This window comes from Buteo buteo, chromosome 26 (genome assembly GCF_964188355.1).
Source record: "Buteo buteo chromosome 26, bButBut1.hap1.1, whole genome shotgun sequence".
NCBI classification, from domain to species: domain Eukaryota; kingdom Metazoa; phylum Chordata; class Aves; order Accipitriformes; family Accipitridae; genus Buteo; species Buteo buteo.
In genome coordinates, this window is record NC_134196.1 from 13,954,115 (window position 1) to 13,960,285 (window position 6,171).

Genomic DNA, 6,171 nt, shown 5'->3' on the forward strand with positions numbered 1-6,171 from the left:
TTCTGGTGGATGCCAGTGGGATATAAAACTGAAATATGGATCGCCTTGTTTAATTAGTTGATGAGACATTTTATAAGACTGTATAATTGCATAGTCATGTCACTTGTCCGCCACGTGATTAGTGTGTGGTTAAGTGGCTGTTATGCATCAATAACCCCCAGCAGTATCGATGAGAATATTGTCGCTGACAAATTCGGCACACCATTTTGAGAGTCACTGCTTGTTCAGATACGTTTCTAGGCTCAGGTAAGTGGTCAGTTCACAAAGTTCACACACCGTCAAACCAAAACATATTGTTGCCATCAACTAGTCTCACCTCCTGTCTAATTTAATTATGACATCTTCCCTGACTAATTCTCATATGAATTAGAGTTTATCTTTTAGACAAATATCCAATCATGGTTTCAGCCCTCTATCTGTGTAATTATAGCCACTCTCTAAATGCCCATTTCACCTGGAGAACTTTCCATTTGTCTTCAGCCTGGATTGCTTTAGTACTATATAATTTAAAGGAGTTTTACTACACCCAGTTTCTGGGTGCCGCAATTTTAAATAGCCTAATGTCGTGGTTTAAGCCCAGCCAGGAACTAGGCACCACGCACCCGCTCGTTCACTCCCCCCGGCCCCAGTGGGGTGGGGAGGAGAATCAGAAAAAAGAAAACCAACTTGGGGTTTGAAATAAGAACAATTTAATAACTAAAGTAAAATAAAATCTACTACTACTAAAATATAATAATAGTAATGAAAAGGAATAAAATAAAATAGAATAAAATAAAATAAAATAAGCCCCAAGAAAAGACAAGTGATGCACAGTGCAATTGCTCATCATCTGCTGACTGATGCCCGAGCAGCGATCAGCCCCTCCCAGCCAACTCCCCCAGTTTATATACTGGGCACGACGTCCCATGGTATGGACTATCCCTTTGGCCAGTTGGGGTCAGCTCTCCTGGCCGTGCTCCCTCCCAGCTTCTTGTGCCCCTGCTCGCTGGCAGAGCATGGGAAACTGAAAAATCCCGAACTTAGGATAAGCGCTACTTAGCAACAACTACAACATCAGTGTGTTATCAACATTAGTCTCACACTAAATCCAAACCACACTGTACTAGCTACTAGGAAGAAAATTATCCCCGCCAAAACCAGGACACCTGTCTGCATTTATTTCTTTAAAACCTCTTTTGAAGACAACTGAAATGCTTTTTCTGAGCCTGAAAATAAGTGCCAGGGTAGGGATGATCTGAACTGATGGCAGTAATAATACAATCCTTTTGAATTAGTCGCTTAATGTTTGAAGATTAAGCACAATTCATCAAAGATAAAACCGATTACAGAATTCAGGCTGCCATTAAATGATATGTTTGTTTGTGTTCCTTAATACGAAATAAGCTGTTGCATTAATTCATTTCTTCTTTTCAGTTTGGCCACTTAGAGAATTCTTAAGCACTCGCTTTTCTCCTATGGCAGATAATGGTTTGGTAGCACCAGTAACTTAGTTTTTAGCATAAGTATTAAGCGAGCACATGGAAGGTTTACTTTTTTCAATAAAAGGAATAAGCTCAAAAATCTCAAGAAAATACAAGGTAACAACACTGCCCTTTTACAGTGGAAATAACCAAGAATTCAGGGGAAAAAAAAATCTGAGACACAACATCTCTTTCACTTTAAATGTGCCAAATATCAGGAGCAAAATATAATCTATTGGCTGTGAAAATACTGACAATCTCTAACAAGGAAGAAATTTGTGGCAAAAGTCACTAGACGGGGTTGGAGAACATTTTGGGTTGGAGAATATTTAAATTAAGCCCTTGCGTGTTTTGGGAATTTGGACTTTATTCTCCTTCTAAAAATGCTATTACAAGCTCACTCAAGCCACGTGCTGGGCAAGGTCTGCGTCCCTGCGATTGCACGCAGGGCTGGAGGCAGGAGAACAGTTTGCCTAAGTACGATTTAAGAGCACAAGTCAATAAAGTGGAGCACGTTGAAATCAAGCTCTAGCCTGCACTCTAATGCAAAAACATCTGCAAGAAAGAATTGGGCAAAGCGTTTTCAAAACTACACGTGGGTTTATCCTTGCCTCTGTCCTCTTGAATTTTTTATACCTTAGGAATGAAGATATTTTCTCACATAGAGCAGTAAGCAAAGGCAGATGACTAGCCGTTTTTCATTGTGGAAAAAAATCAAAATATATAGCAAAAAACCTGGCTTCTTTAGATGTAAAAAAGAAAAAGGAAAGGCATCTAAGCTTAATGTCTAGATTACATTCTTACTTCAGGTGAGTTCTGAACCCAAGTGACATATATGTTAATCCATTCCAAACCAAACCTATCTGAAACTAAGTGGTGTATTACTCATAAATCGATAGGCAACCCAGCGTGAGAGTATTTTCTTGTTTAACTTCACACTCTGAAGTACAATAAATTGAATTATGCTTCCATTTTGTCTTGTGATAATGGCTCCGGGCACTTCTTAGGGCTTGGTTGGTGGTTGTTTTTTTTCTGGCATAGCTTTGCACAGGTTAAATCAACTGTAGAGCCTCTTGGGCACATACCACGGCGGGTAATGTCAGATGCTGACAGACGTCTCTTCGTGTTCTTACGGCACCTACCAGAAGACATAGGGTTTCCAGAATTCCAGAGGTGAATTACACTCCTGCTTCTTATCCCCACGCATCATGAATCAGCTCCTTTCACTTTTTAATTTTAAATTATATTAGGAGGAGATACTTAATGCAACGAGATGATGCACATACCTTGGGAGCACCAGAACCAGCGGCATTTGGCAGGTAAAGGCAGACTGAAACTCCTGTTGCTTCGGGGGAGCATTTGAGTGCAGCAGCTTTCAACAGTGGAATGATTTCAGGACCTTGGAATAATGAAATATCAGGATAACGAGTAGTGGTAACAGAAAGGTCGGGATGACAGAAGGCGTTGCTTTTCTAGCACTGGGCTGAACTCTGCAGAAGTCACTGCGGCAAGAGCCCTTCGGCAAGGAACAGCAGAGCGCGGGCGCTGCTGTTGCCCCTGTGGTTGATACCAGCACACTTATTCATAAGAAGTGGCGATCTGGGCTGTTTCATGGGGATTTTAACGCTTTTATAAATGTATAGCTGTGCTGGGTTGTAAGGGTAGTGGTTGATTGATGCATTTATCCAAACAAACACGTTGGGAACCCAAGAGGTTGCATGAAGCCTGTAACTGGGTTAATTGAAAGACAGAATTAGAACCAGCGTATTCCCCACAGCTGCAGAACCAGAAGGTTGGGGTGCAGAGCTCGGCCTTTGTGCACAGGCGTTTACTTCTGCATTTCGTGCATGATGTCGTTTCCTAGGGCTGACGTGATTTTTTTATGATGTCCTTCTACCTTCTTAGCTTTGCAGCTGGGGCTGCGGTTGCAAAGTCCTTACAAAACTAGTTACTGAAGTTACTAGAGGTTATTAACAAATGAGCACCAGAGAACTTTTCTGACTCCTTTCTACTGACGTTTCCTCTAATTGCCGAATGCATTCATATTTTTTTTAAACTGCTGTCACCCTTGTTAGCGGTGTGGGCTTGAACCTCCAAGACTGATTTGGACGGTGATCACGTTGCAGTGTTTAATTCTGCTTTACGCTTGTTTGAACAAAGCCACAAAAAAAAGCAGCTACCAGGCAAGAGAGGTGCAAACGAGTTATACAGGGCTTCACAGGTGGCTCTGCCAGTCCAACCAGGTAGCTCCCCAAACTGGCAATTGTTCCCCTATTGGTTGTATTCACCTTTCCAAAACCCCTTCCCTCAACACGGGTCAGACTGGTTCTTCCACATTTCAGCTAAACCCAGTCTTTTCTTTTTCAGTTGGCCACCCAGATTAAGAACCGGCACTTGCCCTGCTCTAAAATGGCAAATCCCAGCGCAGGGCAGAGCCAACAATCCTGCTAAAAGGTCTGCTACAGGGGGATATGTTCATTCTAAAGATATTTTCAAAGTAATAATGTGTATGAGGGTACTACTTCATATTATCAGTCAGTCACCTGGAAGGTTTCCTGGTCAGAACTCACATAACCATGCTCTTCTGCTTTCCTGTGCATCCGCCTTACTGTGTTTTAAGGAAAACTGTGACATTTAGGGATGTGGCACAGCCCCCATCACCAGAGGTTTTCAAGCTGCAATTGGACAGGGTGCTAGATAATCTCATCTAGGCTCCCTTTCCCACAAAAGGTTGGACCAGATGATCTGTCAAGGTCCCTTCCAACCTGGGATGTTCTATGGTTCTATGCTTTAGTAGTGGCAAGATATTAAAATTGACCCATTTTTCTCCTGGGGGATGAAGGTTGTAGAAAAGCTACTGAATAAATGCTTTCTTGGTGGAATTTCTTTACTGGAACTCAAGTTTTACAGACTCTGGAGTACTCACATACAAGCTGCCATTTGCCTGGCAGCTTTATTTCCACATTCCCATACTTTGTCTTCACTTGGGACTTGCATTAATATTGACTGAAGGTGGCTGTGGGCTCGGGAGCACTGCAGGGATCCACATCATCTGAATGAATTCATGTACCTGCTCTGATTTACATATTACAATAGGCCCATAACTGTGAGAGCTGCACCCCACCCCCCAACAGAAGCAGAATTTAAATTGAAAGTTATTATCCAGTTAGGGCAATAGCCAGAAGCAGAGACTGTAATGTACCTAAAAAGCTTTAAGCAAATAAACTTCCTGTAAAACAGGTTAACTCCTGCTTGAAGAAGAGTGACTTAATGCAATTGAAAATGCTGGATAATGAAATTTAAAAAAAAAGGCTGAGTGTGGACCAAAGCACTGCTGGGGGAAACAAAGACAAAACAAATCCTATTTACAAATCTGAGATGCCCAATCCTAACAGATTTTAACATGAATATCAATCTACTGCCTCATTTATCCGGTGCCCAAATCGAGTTCCGTAAAATATCAACAGTATTTCAAGATGTTTCAGCCCTTTATTGTCAGAAAGTCAGCCTTCTGACCATCAGCTAGTCTTTAACACCCAGGAAAGGTGGTATATCCCCCTCATTTTTTATACCACTTTCTTTTGTTGTCCCAGGGAACCGTGGTCTACATCTGCAATGATGGACCACTCAACAGCAGCATGCACAGACCCAAGACAATCTACAGCTGTAACAATGGAGTAGAAATACAAAAAAATAACTGAATATTGGTGACTCCTTCAACACTCAGGATCAAGACACCAAGCCTAAGCGAGATCTGCCTGAAGATTTCTCATATGCAATTATGTCGTCATCATATCTTACTTGAACTTCTAACACATCTAGAAATCAAGCCAAGAATGAGGATCAGTGCTTCACAACTGTAACCTCTTCAATTAAAAAAACAGAGTGTATCCTCTTGGTGCTGTGGAAATATTGGTGCCACTCCAGTATGAAAGGAAAATCAGTGTCAGAGTTATCTCATATATTAAGGGTACTGATGGCTCTGAAGCAAAAGAAATATTTGAGCATTTAAAGAATGGAATTAAATTTCCTTACTGCAATGACCTATTCTGCACCTTCAAATCTATCACCTTCCTTGGTTTTCTCCTAGCTCCTTCTCTTTTTATCGCTCTCCCTTTTTACTTGCTGCATTTTCTGTCTCTCCAAGTAGCATGTGGACAGGTAGTATCCCTGTCTGCTCCTAGGAACTGCTCTTAGTGACGTACACCAATTTACAGGCAGTTTGTCACATTCTGTAACTTCTTCCCTGTATCCCCTACTTGCCCCCAAGCTAACAGTTTTACAGCTACTAAATAGTTAAATACAGCTAGTAAATAGTTAAATGTAACAATATTTGCGTAAGTGATACTCCACTCAATATAATACACCCACAGTTAGCACAGTCCTTTCCAGAGTTCAAGAGTGCTCAAATCTTTCTAAATACTGGAGATTCATGAGTGGCAATTTCAAAAGCAACTCAGTGTCATCACTAAGACATGACAAATAAAAAATTCTGAATAACGGCCTTTGAAGGTCCTACTTACAGAAGTTCATTCACATCACATTCATTCATATGATAACAGATCAAAGCATTTCATGCTGCTACGAGTTTAAAAACACAGATGTCTTCTTGCTATGGCAAGCTGTTTTTCAAACAAGACCCATACTAAACAGCGAAAAGCTGACCATGTCCACTTTAGTGTTTGAAAGCATACTTTGTTTCAGGAAACAA